The sequence below is a fragment of the Dinoponera quadriceps genome, unplaced genomic scaffold, assembly GCF_001313825.1.
Source record: "Dinoponera quadriceps isolate SergipeBrazil2010 unplaced genomic scaffold, ASM131382v1 scaffold2183, whole genome shotgun sequence".
Classification (NCBI taxonomy): Eukaryota; Metazoa; Arthropoda; class Insecta; order Hymenoptera; family Formicidae; genus Dinoponera; species Dinoponera quadriceps.
This window is the reverse complement of record NW_014556922.1, coordinates 710,868-729,571: the sequence shown is the minus strand read 5'-3', so window position 1 is coordinate 729,571 and position 18,704 is coordinate 710,868. Positions and strand designations below refer to the sequence as shown.

The 18,704-nt window shown below is 51.3% G+C and overlaps 1 protein-coding gene across 7 annotated transcripts in view; it reads right to left on the bottom strand.

The window, feature by feature from the left end:
- Nucleotides 1-6,990: 6,990 nt before the first annotated feature.
- Nucleotides 6,991-18,704, bottom strand: part of LOC106748413 (homeobox protein araucan-like) — a 51,240-nt gene continuing 39,526 nt past the window's right edge. For 3 of the 7 annotated variants that reach the window (XM_014626882.1, XM_014626883.1, XM_014626886.1), the window contains exon 7: nt 6,991-10,485. The gene's annotated coding sequence lies outside the window, so the exon portion shown is untranslated. The remainder of the gene's footprint in view (nt 10,486-18,704) is intronic. The other 4 variants (XM_014626884.1, XM_014626887.1, XM_014626885.1 and 1 more) reach the window with 2 other exon arrangements.

The window sequence follows — 18,704 nt, the reverse complement described above, 5'->3', positions numbered from 1 at the left end:
TATTCCCGAACTTTAGTGAGTTGTCGTGAGTCAGCCCAAATTAAACGACATAGCGCGCGCCGTTAAAACAGCGGCCGCGATCGTCCGACAACGAGGTCGGCCGCGGAGTTTCGGGAATATCGTAATTGGCAATTGACGCAACAAACTTCCGTAAGAGTGACATTGATTGCCCATTGAAAGAAACTAATCGGGAAGGGGATGAAATTGCCAGTGCACGTATCGGAGAGTCGCGTCGATTCCCTAAAGAGAGAGAGAGAGAGAGAGAGAGAGAGAGAGAGAGAGAGAGAGAGCGTGTTGACGTGTTAATTTATTTGCGACTTTTACTCCCGCTCAAATTTGACCAGCTACTGTTGCGAGGTAATTTTCCAGTAATCCACCGTCAGTTTCCATCGAGTTTTGCACGTTTCCACCGGTAGAAATTATAGTTACTTTCGGCTTCAAACATATCCTTTTTTTTTTTTATTTTAACTACAAGTATAATAATAACAATATACATTTAACATTATTATCGCCGACACGTCAGTGTCAACGAAACTATATTATCAATGTCACTGGCAGCCCACCGTAGTACAAAGTATCCCTCCTTGTAGTCCGAGGCTAATTTATTTGTCTATTTATAAACGAGCGAACCGTCAGTAGAAGCAAATACGAAAACACGGGGAAATATACGCAGATAGAATAGAAATCACGCGATTGCGAGTAACGAATAATGTGAGACTTTTAGAGAAATCAGAAACCGATTCATCGGTTTTCTTCGAGTCTCGTTTTGCCCAAACTAGTCCGAAGTTTCTTAGACCGTCTCTCTCATCATCGTCGTTAACCGTTATTAATCAACCGCTCGGAAGACGCGTTCCAATTCATAGGTCGCGTAGTTTTTATACTGGCGTTCGACTTCTCTCTTTGATATCAAACCGTTCTTATCTGCGGTCGCGCTCGATACGCGTCACCGCCCGAGATCCCGAGCGCGAAGCTGCGGCTTGTAAAAATATCATCGTTATTGTCTCGATAGTTAGATGATGTACGCATCGATGTCTCGATAGTTAGATGATGTACGCATCTGAGTATCCGGAGAGTGCGCGTAGAGCATAGGACGAGTATTGTGCCGATGTGACGAGGGCAAAAAAGCCGCATCGAGAAGAGAAAGAGATAGAGAGTAGAGAGTGAGAGAGAGAGAGAGAGAGCTCCGGAGGTGCCATCGCGTCAGGTCTCGGACATAACTTTTCGACGAGTCGCCGGGCGATTGCTCGTGTAATTTAATTTAAGTTACGAGCGCCGATAGCGCCGGAGCCACAAATCAATTAGAGTGCTCCGTTCTTTCGGGGTGATGGTGATAGCGGCGGTGCGGAGCGCGCTGTAAACATCTTTAGTGCCAGATAAGTGCGCGAGCGCGTTCCCAAGAGTTCGTTTCTCGTAGTCGTCGTCGTCGCGGCCGTTGCTTCACTAACGCGCGGCCCGCATCTTCCCCCTTTTCCCCCGTCTGCTTATCGGTCCACTCTTTTGTACTCCCGATTATTTCGCTCATTGGATTATTACTTTCGCTCGACGCGCGGCATTCGGCTCGACTCCTCGATGACCACCGAGAGGACACGCACAATGTCGCTCCGATACAAATGCCGGATTTCGCATCTGCATAATTCGGCCAATCGGCCGCGCGATAATAACGAGCGTGCATCTCGCCGCCGTATCTCCGCTGATACACGTATCGAACTAGCTGCCTATTCACCTCCTCCTTCTTCGATTCCTAACACACGTTCCGATACTTAACTTATGTCCCCGGAGAATTTTTCGATCGCGTTAATCGCGTCGAATAATCTGGGCAAAAGTAAAGTAGAATATAGTTTACCATAGATATTATGAGTCTGTCGATATTGGGGCCTAATTTTTAGAATCGTCTAGAACATCTTAAAGAATCATTGTTCAAGTTATCGGCAAGAAAAAATGCGATCACTTTCATAAGGCCGTCACATTTTGATGGAGGAATGTTGCCTGGTTCGCATCCGTGGGCGCAAATTTTAATTTTACACACCCGACGCAAGACTTCTCGGAGCCTTTAAACAAAACGGTGCATCGGTTTTAGCGCTTTTCCTCTGCTGAACAAGAGAAAACGAAGGCCGAATGGAGTGATCACGGTAAAGGGATTCACGCGCAGCGCAGGTGGTGGCCTCGTGTGTCCCTACCACCCTTCGAACTCTTACGAGCTTGCGGATGATTCACGACGCATTGTAATTAAGTCGCTAAGCGTGTGACACTCGCGCCGGTCTCGGTGCTTAAGAGGTACACGCTCACGCGCTTCCCGTCGCGCGGCCGCCGAAAACAGTGTCCCAGCGGAGGGATCATGCCCCAGGGGAATTGGACATTCCAGCGCAGCGTGAGCTTCACTCTCTCTACTCGCGCACCTCCTCCACCGTTCCTCTGCCTTCGTCTTTTCACGCGGGAACTTCTAGACAATGGCGCTCGCCGACACGTCGATTCCCCGCTTCGTCGACGATTCTATCCGGTGCTCCACCCTGCGACGTCCTCAGTGCGGACGTCACGTACGGACCAACCGGTTTCAGCGAGCGCGGTTTGTCATTAACTCCGTGCACCCCGGCGCAACGCGCGTCCGCCCGGCGTCCGCTTCGTTTCTTCGTGGTTTGCGGCGAGCGCCAGCGGCAGCCGGAAGCTATCATAATTACGCTAATGCAGCGACTTAAGCTTACACGGGTGCAGCTTGCGGTCGGGCTTAATTCGCCGATAATATCTTTCGCAGGAACTGTGTGCTTAAGATCGCGGGGTGGTCGATTTATCGCGCCGGTGGTAGAACCCTCGCGCTACCTGTGGATAAAAAGAAGAGGAAAAACGGTTAACAGTAACACGATAGCCATTATTAGTACGTTAATTACAATTATTATATTATATGACTAAAATGTCTCAAATCGAAAATAAATATTTTCATGTCTAAGCAAGATTATTATAATTTCCATCGATTTTTAGTCTTGAATTGAGCTCAAGTGATACTTGTGTGAATACAAATTCCCTCATATCGAAACTAAACATCTTCTAAGAAGAAGATTACTTTATTCTTGTTTATATGGGAGAATATCTATTCTTGATTTAAGACCAATTTTTTTCTGTATAAAGCGGGAAGAGGCGTTTCCTTTGGATGTGATACGAAATAACGATTAAAATCGTCGCGATTTGGGAACGTTGCGATTAATTAATCGCAACGATCCCGGTCGATTGAAATCGTTCCAATTAATTTCAAACGGGTTGTTATCGTCACGTCACGCTTCGGTGGGATTCCCGTGAAAATCGCGCGAGGCAGCAACGCGGGACGAATTAATTTATAATATCGCGGCCCCTGGCCGCGGTGGTACGCGCAATGAATAAATCTCTCCCCGATAAACTGGCGCTCTCGCGGATCGCTTTATATCATAGGAAACGACGCGGTTTTGAATACGGCGATATGCGCTCGGTGGTCGCCGAAGAAGAAGAGGTCGTGCAGTGGCCGGGGACCCCCGAGGGTTCTCTGCGTTCCGATGAAATAGTGTCCGTAATCCGGCGTAAGTTAGCGCGGCTCGGTGTCCCACGGCGAGAGAGGAGGGGACGAGGTGGCCAACGCGGTGTCCCGCGAACGCGTGGTGTCCGTGAAGATGCCCGTCGTTCGTCGCAGACGATGCGTCCTTCCTCCGAGGCTGCGGATCGACTCCGTGCGTCTTCCGCGACATGGCAGGAGGGAAAGCGAGAGAGCGGCGAGCGAAATACGCGTTTTTCGCGATTACCACGTCGTTCGTGGATTGGCAGCTTACATCATTTCTTCACGCGCTCCAGACGAAGGTGCGAGCCGCTGCAAAGGTGTGACTTTTCGACTTGGCTGCCGCTACGATACTCTATCGGAGAATTACGACACATCGAGAGGAGCGCGCGCGCGCGCGCAGTGGTCGTCGCGCGTTAAGACGGACACCGTGTATACGTTTTCGCGGCCGTTAAGGGAGTCCGGGATATTAAACGATCTTGCGAAGCAGCGCCGAGAGAGGAAGAGAGAGAGAGAGAAGGGGGAGGGAGAAAGAGAAGGCCACGCTCGTAAGGGGCCATTCGTAAAAACGTGTACGCGCGCGTTGGAAACGAAGGTGTCCCGTAGAGGCACCATCTCTCCCTCGGGAGAGAAGCCGTACGTGGGGCATCGCGAGCGATGCATCACCGCTGCACCCCACGCGGTGCATCTCGGTATATTAGTCACCGGAGAACGCGCACCAACCCGCCGCGGCCAAATTGAGTCTTTGCCATAAAGTAAGCCGTAAAAAAGGGGTGGCAGTCACGGGGAAATGCGGCGAGAGGAGGGGCACGAAGAATCGTACGAGGGGTACGCAGGTGGCGGGCGAGGGGAGGGAGGGAGAGAGAGAGAGAGAGAATGAGAGGAGAGGAGGGCGGCCGGGGGGACACGGGGGAGGAAGAAATGCGCGCGCGGACATTCAAATTTATGGTAATGCCCGACCGACCGCTCTCCGGTACAGGGTTATCGATCTCGTCTCTCTCTCTCTCTCTCTCTCTCTCTCTCCACCTCCGGTACGTCGTTACCGGCGTTATTAATATCACTCCTGTTATTGTTATTCCCATAGCGGTCTCGCCACGATACGCCACAGTCGTAGGAATCGCGTGAATCGCGATCAACCGGGATTTCGCGAGAAGCGACGGACTTGTGTTCCGTTGCTTTCATGAATATTAATTCGCGCGAGTACTCGTGCTAGTAGCGCTAACGATCGTTAATTTACGAGCGGCTAGGTTAGCGTTTCGGCAGGTGACTGTACAAATTATACGTGTCGCCTGTCGTCGCTGCCGTCGTCCTCGTCACCGTCGTCTCTGCCCGAGTCGTGTCGCGCGCTTCGTGCGCTTTCCAGGCGGACACTGCCGATGACGACGAGCAATTTGTATCACAATTATGCGAGCGTATATGCATACGAGACGGAATCCGTGTTCGGGAGATGTAGGATTAAGAAGGATCCGACCGTGTCGACAAAGATCCCTGTCAAATGTGAAACGCTCGTCTACGAGGTATGTTCGATACTGTCACGGAAGGAAAAAAATTCGCTGCCACGGTTGAAAATTAGCTCTCACAGGTGAAAATAAGCTGTCCATATAATACGACTGAAATTCAATTGATTCAGCTAATTTTTCCCCGCCCACGGCTAAACACTATGGCTGGTACCAACTAAATTTCAATTGTATCATATGGACAGCTAATTCCTTTTTTTGTGCTCGTGGTGTCGCATATCGAGGCACGCTCGCGGCCGATCGGGGCAATTTGGAGACGTTACGCGGAAGATTTGCTCGCGGTATTCGCCGCGTTAAGTGTACGTACAGCCGGCCACGAGAGAGAGAGACCCCATATTTCTCGGCGAATGATATAGGGCTGTTGTTATATGGCCGAGTCATGTAAACTTCGCTCGCTTGCATCTGCCTCGCCGTGACGCGGGCAATACGACTCAAGTGGAATATACCGATGGTACTCGCGAGGGAAAGAGAGAGAGAGAGAAAGAGAGAGAGCGAGCGAGGGAAACGATGGAATGAGGAGAGGAGGAGGGGAAAGAGGAGGAAGAATGATGGAGAGGCAGACGGAGAGAGAGAGAGAGAGAGAGAGAGCAGAAGTCGAATAAAAAAAGGATCGAGATGTTATGACTTTATAGCGTTATATCCTGCCGCGGAATAGAGGTCCTAATCCTTTGTCTTAGGGGACCGCTGCGGCGGCCGCCGCCATGAGGTTTCGTTGGCCAATTTATGGTTGTTAGAGGATTTTAACACACGGCAATCTAGCACGAGCGATACGGCCGCGTATAACGTGATCCCCGAGAGGCAGCACGCAACGCGCGACGAGTAACGGGCAATGATTCATGTGGGGAGATTAATTTATCGAATTATCATCTCTTTGCGCCGGCGAAGTAGCCGGCCGATCATCGGTGCTCGGAATTGCATCTCGAGCGAATTGCGACCCGGGATGTGAATTTCGAGCGTCGCTGATCGTTGAAGACGGGCTCGCCGAGAACGAAGAACGCGCACGCGTTCTCGCGATGATCGTGCCGCGATATCGCCGATTCACGTCCCGAAATATTTATCGTTTGCGAGACACATCTCTCTCCGAGGAGGAGCTTAGCCGGCTGCCTCGGTCGCGCTGCAAACTACCACCGAGAGCACAAAGTTTATCCTCTCCTCGGCTCCGCGCGAAAGAGGGACAGAGCGCGACCCATTGTCCTTACCGTTCATTCCCGTCCCTCTTCTCCTCTCTATCTCTCCTCTTCTCCCTCTTACACACACACACGCGTGCGTGCGGACCATGTATTTTCATTGGAACTCCACCCACTGCAAAAGTACCATTGTTCGAATATTCAAAACGGAGACGTCCATTGTGGCACGTTAGAATGGGCACAATGTGGTTCCTATGTCGCGGCGCGCGCGTGCTGCGACTTACAACTCGTCCGTGACTCCCTTTAAATCCGCGCGCGATCCGCGAAAATCAAGACGAGGGAGAGAGGGAGGGGAGGGGTGATTCGTACCGAACAGGTGTGCTTAACCTTCGACACACGGTCGAGGTATCGATCGTCGTGGAATCACGATCGCCGGTCGGTCATATGTCGGGGAATCTCTCGGAACGGGGGACGAGATCGCAGTCGCCCCGCCGTCGAAAGGAGGATATCGGTGAAACTTGGGTTTCTTCAAACGACAATGAACGTGCTGTACGACATTAAAGTGGTCATTTATTCATAAATTCTCGTCGCAAATAACGCTGTGTACGGCAGGAAAAGTAACACTGAATAAAATTGGCATCGTAATCTGTGATTGAGGTAGACGGAAAATGAAAGTATGAAGCGTACACGTACAACGTAATACTCTTTCTCTTTTAATATATATATAATTTGAATTTATATATATATATATATAATTTGAATTTATATATATATATATATGTATATATATAATATGATAATTAGACAATAATATTAATAAAATCATAATGTCAATAATAATAATTGCAATAATAATAGATATATATATTCTGTTTATATTCACATTCAGAACTATGTACAGTTTTTAATTACTTTACAATCGAATTCGTACGAACAAGCGAATAAAACCTAGTAGTCATAGTGTATATCTGCGTCATTACCTGTACTATTCACAACAAATAGATTCTCTCACGAGGGTGCGACAATGTACACAAAACGTGCGTTATATTTATATATTTATATGTATATTTATATGTATAATCTTTTCATTTTTATTTACCGCTCCATCCCAGCTCGTTAACTAGACCGCCCGCGAAGCGGCACAATCGACCCTCGTTTCGCGACTCTACTTTTCTCCTGATTATTTACAATAACGTTATCTATAATTATACTATGATATACGTGTCAACGAATGCACGAGCACCGACCGTCTTCTTCGTCAGAGTATACCGATACCGCAAACGCCTTATATGTGGGTGTGTGTGTGCGTGTTGTGTGGTAGGTCTGTTTATATGTTGCGTGTATGTCGTTTCCTTCCGTTAAACGGAAAAATTGCATATACACACACATTCTCTCGCTTTCTCTTTCTCTCTCTCGCTCTCCCGTTATCACAGATATAAATAAATGTATTCTTTACAAAACAATGTACAAGTTGCGTTCGCACACTCTCAAACCGCCGACTCTCGCGCGCACTCTCGTTACTCCAAAGTACAAAATAATAGCTGATATTTCCTTTCGTTTTTCTCTTTGTTTTCTTCTTTCGAAACGCGGCCCGAGACTATCGTGTTTGGCGAAACACACCGCGCGTCCTGCTCGATCGCCGGCCGCTCTTCCCTTCGAAGAGAAGAGTACAAGTCGCGCGCGCGCGATATACATACATGTTCATATAAAAAAATATCAACAATTTCGAGCACCGTGCACTGCCGCATTTCGATTCGCGTGACTTCCTCGAGCGATACTTGCGCGCGTGCTGCAACGCATACGCGACGAAATCCTCGCGTGCGCGAATTTTCCGCGACCGAAAGGATCAACGTCCTTAAAAACGAAACATTGACTAATTCTACCGCTCGTCCGTAACTTTTCAAGATTTTCGTTGGAAAATTATTTCAGAGAATTTTAATTTATAATAACGCTACGCACTAAGCAACGATCGCTCGACGCGAGAAGAGTATCTCACGACGTTGCGCGTGTTGGTGTTCGAGATGTTATTCACTTTTATCTTTAGCGGGAAGATTATCCCCTTATTACATAAGTTAGTGCTACAATATTGACAAACGATAGAAACGAAGAAAAGAGAAAGTAAGAGCGCCGAGACGGAAAATAGGCCGAGGTATGCCGATTTGACGTTGAGATGCGCGAGTGCACGGCTCGGTCGCGCGCGAAAAAGGACAAATTTGATCCTCGTAGCAGCACCACCGTCGTATCCGCTTGCCGCTGATAATCATTATTACGCGCCATCTCTCCGCTCGTACGATCTTCCTCCTTCCCTTTCTCTCCCTTCCTTCCTATATATTTATTCGTATTTATACTTAGAATATAGTATACTCTGCGGCGCGGGTATCTTTCTCTCCTTCTTTCCGCGGGGACTCTCGAGACGCCGCCCCGATAAAATTTCGTGATGTAGTAGGTACAGCCTTAAGATCTACGGCCTAGAGTTAACTCGCGTGTCAACGTGTGTGTGTGTGTGTGTGATGCGTAGGTGTGCATTATTTATCATTCCATCTCTATATGCGGGTATGTCGGGTATACGTTAATATTTCATTCGGATAGTTAAAGGAGTTAGTGGTAGTTTAAAGATAGTAGCTTTGTAGTACGCTATGCGATCTGTCTTTCCTTTATTTTCGCCTTAAACTTACAGCAGGTAAATCAAGTATTTCTCTCTCTCTCTGTATTTTTCTTTCCCCTCCCCCTCTTGTTCTTTGTGTATCTCACGATTCTGGTGGTACCGCGCGACTTCGGGCGCAACATTTCACCCGAACCTCGTTCCTCGTCTCGTCGAAATCACCCCACTGAGCTACCACGAGCGATTTCGAACGATGACCGTTCTTAGATGGAGGGTACCTCGTTACTTCCTCTGTAACGAAGGAGCCAGCGGTTGCTTGCTAGCTTGCTTACTTGCACGTTGCCCGTGAATACGCGATTGGTATCCGCTCGCGATCTCGAAGGAGGCGCGTCGTTTGTCCTCCAGCCGGTCCCGCTTGACTCCGTGTCCCGTCGAAACGGGCAAACCGGACAGATCGACCGGCGGTATAATGGGATCTCGAAAACGACTCGCCCTTCTACCGGCAAGTGTATTATATACACGTGTCACGTACATATATATATGTGTGTGTGTGTGTACGTGTGTGTGTACGCGCGTACAATCTCCGTTGATGCTGCGACGCCGTCGGCGCAGCTTCTCGAAGCACGATCGGCGCCTCTCGTCTCTCCTATTTACAGAATCGAGGATTCTACGCGCGCACGCGGGAACTCGCTCTTGCCAAAGACACCGAACGACCGAACTGAATGGTGTGTGTTGACTAAAAGAGAAAAGGAAAGGAAGAGATTAATTCGCGACATCGCGACGTGTAGACGGTACATGTGTTGCGCGCCTGTGTGTCTATGTATGTATTATGTATATACACATGCATGTGTATACGTGGAAACGATGCACCGATGGTATCCGGGCACCGAAGATCGTCGGCGGAGAAATCGTACGACCGTTCTCTCTCTCTCTCTCTCTTCCCCTCCCCCCTCATCCCTCATCTCTTACTCTCTCGACCCAGGTGTATCCCGAAAACATTTACCTCCACCTGAGCGTGCCTCAGCGACAAGGTGGACCCGCGCATCGCCGCTGCTCGCACTTCTTCCCGCTGTCGTTCCTCCTAGAGAAAGCCCGTCGGCAGGCACGGTGCGGTTACGATAACCAGTAACCGTTCGGAAATAGCGGCCATACTCTCCGCTACGCTCGGTCGCGACGAACCAATTTTTTACCGGGAGAAACGCGCGCGAGCCTCGGACATAAATCCTCCCGCGTTGCCGGTCCCTCATACTCTTTCCTCTCACACACCCGAGCTCGCGGTGTCGCCTCGCCGTACGTAGCCGTGCGTAAGCAGGCACTTTGACGTAATTCTCCTAATTCCTAAATCTCCCCTAAGCTGCCGCCGCCCACTCCTCCTCCTGCCGCGCCCCTCGCGCGAGCGCCCGCTCTATCCGCCCCCCATATACGTCTTCTCCCGGTCGCGTTTCCTTCCAGAGGTCGGGGGGGGGGGGGACGATTTATGTATCCCGAAGAGTCAACTGCCCTCCATCCACCCTTCCTCTCCCAAACCCTTTCTACCCTTTTCTCCCCGCTCCGTTCTCTCCTTCTCCCTTCCGCTAGTGCGCTCCGCGCTTCCTTCTTTCTTCGCGTCTGACGCGCGAGCTCGAGATAACGCTAATAAATCCCGAGACCACTCAGGAGCACGTATTTACAGTCCGGCCGCAGGACCTCCTTCGCAGGACCTTTCCTCAACGGCGCCGCTTTATCCTGCAACAGAGAAATGAAGATGGTCTTAGATCGGCCGCCGGCCTCGTGTGCCCTTTTGTTCCGCGAGAGTGGAAGCGCCTCTCTCTCTCTCTCTTTCTTTCGCGCGCACGCGACATGTGCACACGTCAGGCGTCGTCACGTACCGCCTGAGGATTATAATTAGACATGTATCGCGCACTTTCCACGCGGTTAAACGATAAACGACGCGCGCGCATGTTTAGTGGCTCTCGAACCCGCCCTAATGAGCCGCGACGACCGAGGTGGTTGGGGGTTATCGAGACGTATTCAATAGCAACTCGCTTCTGCAAGAATTACCGGGTTGATAAGGCCACGACACAATTGCACCCAGCAATTATAACCCGTTCGACGACGAGAAGCGCGGGGCTGACCGCTCGCGACCGGTTTGCGTGAACGGTTCGCGATACCCGCGTCGAAAATGCCGTGGACGTTCGTGAACTCGTAATCCGGCCGTTAGCACGCTGTTAGAGCGCCCATACGTCCGGTAGGAATCGACAACGCGGCCGTTTGCGCGCCTATCGATGTACTCGCCGATTACCGTGTCCCGGAGTGGACGACGATCGGTATGCCGGATCTACAGTCTCTCTCTCTCTTTTTCTCTCTTCGTCGCAATCGGTTACACCGATTGTGCCAATCCGCTGATTACAGCGCACGCGCAAGCGTTATTTCAGCGCGAGCAGCGCGCGCGCGCGCGTTGTCGACGGATAATCGTCCCTCTCCGCGATACCGCGACAGCGATTGTCAGTGTTAATAAACGATAAAGCACCACGTGCCACGCTAGATAAAAGGCGATCGTTATGCAAAACACGCCACTCAGCCGGCCATTAGCGGCGCGCGCGCGTATCGTTCTCTTCGCCCGGCCTCATACCGGCCGTAAACTATCCGGGCGCAATTGTGCCGGCTATTTTCGCCCGGCACATTAGACCGCTCGACACGCGAATTATGCGAGAAACGGCACCCGCCGTGCGGAATCGACAGAATCGTAAATCCCGAATCTACGAAATATAGGGGAGCGGCGGGGGTTAGCGCGAGTTATCTCTTAATGGACGAAAAGAGTTTGATTTAATCGCGCGAGCGAGCGGATTTATGCGGCACTTTCTGTTAACATTCGCGGCAACAAGCAATTTCCATTTCTGAAGCCGATAAAATTAGCGCGATCTAAATCGGAGATCCCGCGCGGGCCATTAGGGGCCTCGCTACATGTGTACGGCGGTCGTACAGAATACGGATCGGCTACGTTTCAGTATCGTGCACGTATCGATTCCAGATTACCACATCTCTTCCGGTGAACAAGTTCGACGTACGCTACAGGCGCAAATCGCCGGTATGAGCGATACCCGTGGCCCTCCCGCAGTCTCCTGCGTTGCTGTTTATGAGGATCGCGCGAGATAAAGGCACGCTAGTCACGATTGCCTTCAGTGCGATTCCGATCGAAAGTTCGCCGATATTATCACGTTCGTGTGCGTGCATGTGTCAAACCCCGGGGAAACTTTTCGAAGGTGAGGAACGCTTTTCGCGTCGAACGGCGTCGCTGGCAACGCGCACGATCGATGGACGCATAGCAGTCCCCGCAGCATCGCGTGAATAAACCATAGAGATACGAACATGCAAAGCAATGTGGAACGAGGAGGTATCTTTTTCCCCCGGGTCTTTTTTCGGGCTTTTACACGGAGTGGACATGCATTGTCTCGAGATCTCAAAGTGGATAAACTGCGGGAGGAAGTTTTCTCGAAAAGTCCCGAAATCCGAATATCTTGACGAAAATACAACTTTCCCAAAATACCGTCAGCATGCAAACGTCTCGAAAAGTTGCAATGTTGCATCGGGACACGCTGAAAAATGAATTTGGTTGGACCGATCTGACCAATAGATAATCAAACGCGACATCGTCGAAGGAAACGAGATTTTTAGTTACAAGAACCTAATTTTCTTCACGAGAAAACGAGACATTTTCTTACCTTCGACCGTAACTCTTTCGACTGTCCTTTATTAGGTGGATCCAACCAAACTTTATATTCTATATACTACTTCTTTATATATTTTTATACTATTAATATTTGAATAAAAGTATATTTTCCGATAAAAAAATTCCTCACCTCCTGATTATTATATATTTATTTTTTTTTGGGAACGAAGTATCTCTCTCTCTCTCTACTCTGCTTTCTCTGTTCACACCTACACGTCCAAAAGTGAATCGTAAAAGGAATTAAGAAGAAATTGTAGAGTCGGTTGCATTCTCGCTGTCCGAAAGAGTTACACATCACATCCGCGAGTGACGCTGATCGATGCTCGATACATCGTCGCCGTTACGTTCGAATTAGCCATGTTTCGCCGAACAATTATGCGGACACGGGTGCACGATGATGCGCGATAACGCCGCCGGGGAGATTTCCGCGTTGCGCGATTAAACGATACGCCAATATCCATTTGGCGGCGACGTTTCGGGAACGACGTCGGCACCGAATTCGCGGCAGATATTTCGAAACGCCGTGGTAAGGGCTGTCTGTCTATTTGTTCCGTCGTGCTTTCTTTCTACCCCCTATATCACTGTTCGTCCGTTCGTTCTTTCCTTCCCTCTCGCTGTCGCTGTTCGTCCAGCGGACTGCGACGAAATGACGCGCCGTCGCTCCGGATGACAAATGTCCCGCGATTATGCGGCAAGTCGTTTTGAAAGTTCTGCCGCGTGACATCTGGATGTTACACCGCCGGTTTCCAGCGGGAGCGTCGCCGGCAATAAACATTTACGATTATCATTTGTGCGGTCGCGACTCGCGTCCCCGTTTCTGCGTGCGCATTGTTACGAAACTCCTAGCGATCTATCTGGACGATAAAAAACGGGCTCACGGCGGGGCGTGCGCGCGCGTATACACACATACACACACGTATACGTTTATCGTCATTATTATTATTATCGACGTCGGCTGATCTCTCGCCGGCTTTTATTCGATAATGCGGAAGGGAAGGTGGCGCGATCGCGAAACTTTGCGCTCGCAGCAACGATGACGCACCGAGGAAACTATTTCGCCTTGGGTATCGACGAGACGTTGGCAGGGAATGACAAATTTCCTCGCGAGAACTTCGGGCTTCAGGCGCAGAAGAAGAAGAAGAAGAAGAGATAGTGTAATTGCTCGATCATCATCTCTCACACGACTCATATACCTCTCTCGTTAACTCGTAGCCGGCCGGACGGCCGCGCGGAGCGAAGGAGGCGTCTTTTCTTTTTATAAACGCGAGACTACTTACATCCGTTGTCCATTCCTCGGCCAGGCCTGACCCTTCGTAGAAACCTGTTTATCCATTCTCCACTATCTCTAACGGATGTCCCGAAAGAGTGACGTTATGAAACACGGTAGAACCGCGGGGTAGAACCGTCGGGCTCTCTGTCGTCCGCTCCGCTATCGTAACCGTGAAACGGTTCTCGAATTCGCGTCCTCCGATAATTTATAAGCCGCCGGATTCATTATATTCCAATGATATCCTCATGAGATAAGTAAATTTGCGTTCGACGGCCGTTCGCCGAAGGATACCGTTCGCGGAGATTCGGATTAAGATCTCAGTCGCGAAGAGCTCACTGTGCGGATGAGCTACGTGCGGCCCCGGCGACAGTAATTTATTTACAATCGCTGCGAGAATCGCGTCGATTACGGGGAGAGAATTCGTCCCTCTGTCTCCCTTTCCCGCTCGCGAGGATCGGCCGAGAGACGTGACGTTGTAATTTCACGCGAACGCCAGGGAGAGAGAAGATCCTCGCCGGGGAGAGATCTCTCGGCGTCGATCTCGGCGCGCGATATTACGCGTTTCATAGAACGAGACCCCGAGGAGAGAGGAACGCGAAGCGGACGACGAAATCCGCGAGCCGTAAACGCGAATTTCGTCGCTCGAATTCCCTCCCCCCTCCCCCGGTTGATCCCCCGGATATCGTCGTATGCGGCGAACGCGCGCGCTCCGTAATGCCGATGTGTAATTATTACGCTGGTCTCGCGTGGCCGGCAACATCGAGTAACTTGCATAATGCAGAAGACAGCCGCGGCATGAAATTATAAACATCAAACAATCATTAATTCAACGAAAGCACCGGTTGCGGGGAATTTTAATAATAACTCATGCGCCGCGAGACAGCGTAGCTCGCCTTACATTACCCGGTACTTTTACCTCCTCGTGGAAGGAGGCAAAACATTCCGCGCGCGTAATCGACGCGAATTATATTTCCTCGGAAACTCAACAACGTGATCGCGGCGGCGGGGCGCATATGCGGCCCCCATAATGATTTAATTATAACGTGCATACTTCCAGAATAGAGTGAGAGCGAGAGAGAGAGAAAGAGAGCGGGGGACCCTGTTTAGTTTATAACTTTATTAGTAATCCCCCGTTAAGCGTACGCGAATCGCCGCGTTATTTATACGGTAATGGCGTAAGGGCGTAAGGATAACGAGCCGTCCATCTCTTCAGCCGCGGTTCCTTCGCGCGTACACACGGGGATCATCGCAGCGAAGCGAACGAGCGAGTAAACAGCGAGAGAGCGCACACGAGCGCACATTTTTCTTTTTTTTTTAATAAGCCGAGATACCATCTCCCGACTGTCTATCTAGCCGGTTTCAGAATTAACGCCAGTCGGCTCGACTCGCGCGGACTCCGGAGAGAGCGGCCGGCGCGCCTCTCCCGCTCGCTCGCTCACCGTCGGAGCTGCATTTTTATTCCCAATCGATAACATTTGCATCCGCGCCAGCGCGATCCAAGTCACGAAATTGTGAATGATAGCGACACGCTTTGCCTCGCCTCGCGTCGGAATCGAGAGAGAAAGAGTGGGATACGTGTCTCCCCCCCCCCTCTCTCCTTCTCTTTTTCAGGTGGGTGCTCTCCGATTACTCCCAGGTAGCGACGAAGAAATCGTCCAGCGCATCCGAGAACGCGAATCCGGGCTACCGTTTCGACCCTGAGGACTCCTCTCTCTCTCTCACGATTTACCGCGCGGCGGTCGTTACGCGTGATAAACACTCCGAGTGGCGAACTCGCGTCCCGAAAATAGAGGTCGAGGACAAAGAAGGACACACGGTATGCATATGTGCGAGCTAGCAGCAGAGCGTGTGTCGCCCGATGAAACACAGCCGAAGGCCCGGGAATTCCAGAAACGCGCGCGTTTCTCAAAGAAGCACCGGCAACGGTAGGCCTTCTTCGAGGTCTCTCCAGGAAAGAGAAACAGAAAGAGAGAGAGAGAGAGGGCCAGGGCGAGAGACAGTGAAAGAGGGAGAGAGAAAGAGAGAGAGAGGAAGAGAAAGAGAGAAAGAGTGCGCGAGAGGAAGAGACGAAAAAGACGCGGGAAACCGCGACGACGTGTTCGAGGATTTATTAAGGAGACACCTGAATCCCCCGTCTGGAATCTTGAAGCCGTTAAAAAGATCGCCTATCCTCTCGCCTGCGAGGCGGATCACGAGTGCGCACGGTGGTCTCGAATTTTATGCAGATGCCGTGAGATCGTGTAAATATCCGGCTAGTCAGGAGGCGACGATGGTTAGAAAGCGGGTTCCGGTCCGAGCGGCGAAGAGCCAAGGCCCGTGATCCTCACCTCCACCACCCATTTTAATGGCAATTAAACATCCGCGCGCTAATTGCCAATTATAAGGCACGAGACAGTGTCATTGGGCGGACTTTGCTTCTTCGCGAAGACTCTTCTCTCTCTCTCTCTCTCTCTTTGTGTTTCGCTCCTTCCTTTCTCCCCTCTGCGTTTTTTCGCCCTGCGATGATCGGAGAGCAAAAGAGAAGGGAAGAGAAGATGAGAGGAGAGGAGAGATCGGGTCTACTTGGTGGTAGGTGCTACAAAAGGCACTGTCTCGTGCGACCTGCGCGACTCACACTCTCGTATACCTGTCCGCTGCCTGGCTCCGCGCGACAGGAAAGGCGAAGAGGGAAAGAGGCAGAGATCGAGATGGTCCGAATGGAGCGGGTGCCGAGGATGCAAGGAAAAGAGAGGAGAAGTGCAGGAGGAGGTGGAGAGAGGGTAGCATTATAAGCGCGTCCAAGTTGCGAACGCACCGACACGATATATAGTATACACACACACACACACACGCGCGCGGGAGAGGAGGAGGCGAGGTGACGACAGCGAAAACTAGTTTATTTGGAACGCGGCTATAAATTAGGATCAGATCGCAGCGAGATAAGGGAGTACGGGCTAACACCCGGTTCCCTCCGAAAAGACGACCCTCTTCCTCCGCCTCATCCCCTTCGAGCCCACCCTCCTCCACGCCGCCTTTCTGCTCGCGTCCGTCGTGGCATTCTACAAAGACAACGACGACGGATGCGTCGCAGCCGATACGTTCACTTCGGTTCGCCTGGCCGGTGATTCTTTCTTTCTCGAGCCTTCATCGCCACCTTCCTCGCAGTGACGAACGTCTCGAGGATTGATTTTACACCTCGTGTTCCTCGCCGTCCGTCTACCAACGCCTCTCGAGTCTCGTCTCGCGTGTATTTTATCCGCGGCCGTCGGCCGCGGAGATTATCAATGATATAACGCGCCCGGCGGTAACGAACGTCGTCGGTTACTTCACCCACTCGTTCGATTATGTGTTGCAATAAAGCGAATTAGAAGTGAGAAAACCGAGGCGGTCGATTTCCGTCCTCTCCGTGTCGACGGTGGTAAAGGCTGATACGCACTTTATCCGGCAGCCGCCGATAGTTTCGATCTTGTCGAGCGGATTCCCACCGCCATCGGGCGCAGACGACGGGGAAGGACTCCTCGGGTAACCCGCGCTTCGCTCCAACTGTTCTCTCTCCTCAGCCCGACGTCGGTCTGAGAGGAGCGTGACGGGCTGAGAGGGGAGGAAAGTGGGAAATGTATTTTCGCGAGGAGAGCGATCCGGCTCCTTTACGATTTCGACGAATCAGATAACCTTTCGAGGACTCGTGCTCGCACGGCGACGTTACGGGATATCTCCTCCTCCACCACCACCACCACCGTCTCCTCGGTAGAGACTCGCGGCGAGGAGGAGAAGAATGGCGCGCGGAACGGCGAGGGGTAAGCCCTGGAGATGAATCCCGCGAATCGTTTGTAGAGAAACGAGAGAACAGCCATTTAGACCCTCCTTTTACCCACGGCCGCGAATGAGACGGAGATTCCTCGGCGCTCCCAAGACGCTTTAACGATCGCCTCGAGTATCGCGGATAACCGCTGCTTTTCTATCATTCGCGCCAATACGAATCGCTCGCTCGCGAGTCGCATACGTAACGTTCCCCGTCGCGTCCGCGCGATTCTTTCCTCCTAACGCCACAAACAACTCCGAGGCTCACGGTCGTCGTGCTCGGGTATAATGGGCCGATTCCTCATTCGCGATCCCATTGTAATCGACGCGATAATTCTGCGCGCGATTCTGTATCCGGGTGCGACAAATCCCCGGCGAGTCGCTCATTCGTGATGCGACGCGTGTAATTTCCGTGGAATTTACGGGAGACGCTATTCCTCTTACGACTCTGCCGGAGGTATCCATCTTGAGGTTAATCCGGAGCCAGCTAGGAAGGAGATCTCGTTCTCTTTCTCGAGAGAGAGAGAGGAGTTAAACGCGAGACTGGACCGGAGTCGTCCGTTCGGTCACCAACGCGACAGCAGCAGGTTGAGGTGTGTCCGGGTGTGTACGGTGTTTCAACACACGCGGCACTGCGCGCCCATACACCCATACGGACGTGAGGAAAAAGAAAGGAAAAAAGAACTCACGGGGCCGACTGACTGGTGTGGTAAGAGAAAGACGCGGTTAGCCAGTGGTGATTCCATTCACTGATTGAAATCTCCGTCCATTTGTCACTGTCAAGAAGGTGGCGATAGCTTCTTTCTCCCTATTTCTCTCATCGTCTCTCGGCCCCCCCCCCCGTCCCCCTCTTTCTCTCTCTTTCTTCTCCACACGTCGCCTAAGCACCGTAGTGGATCGACTGGCCGCGCGTTATTCAGTGTGTACGATGTCCATTATTATTTCAACTCCGGTCGCCGAGCGTTAACGACCCATCGACACGCCGGATATTAATTTCTCATCGATTTTGTCCCGGGCGCGAGAGAGTACGGCAGAAAACGGAGCGAGACGCCGATTCGGCCTGACGGGCGCGCACCGTTCACCGTTCGCGCAAGCGAATCCTTGTATCGATTTTCGTGCCGATAAGCCGGTCATGTACCGTTGCTTCGGACAACTTACCTTTTCTGACCCCTCCCGCCCTCCCCT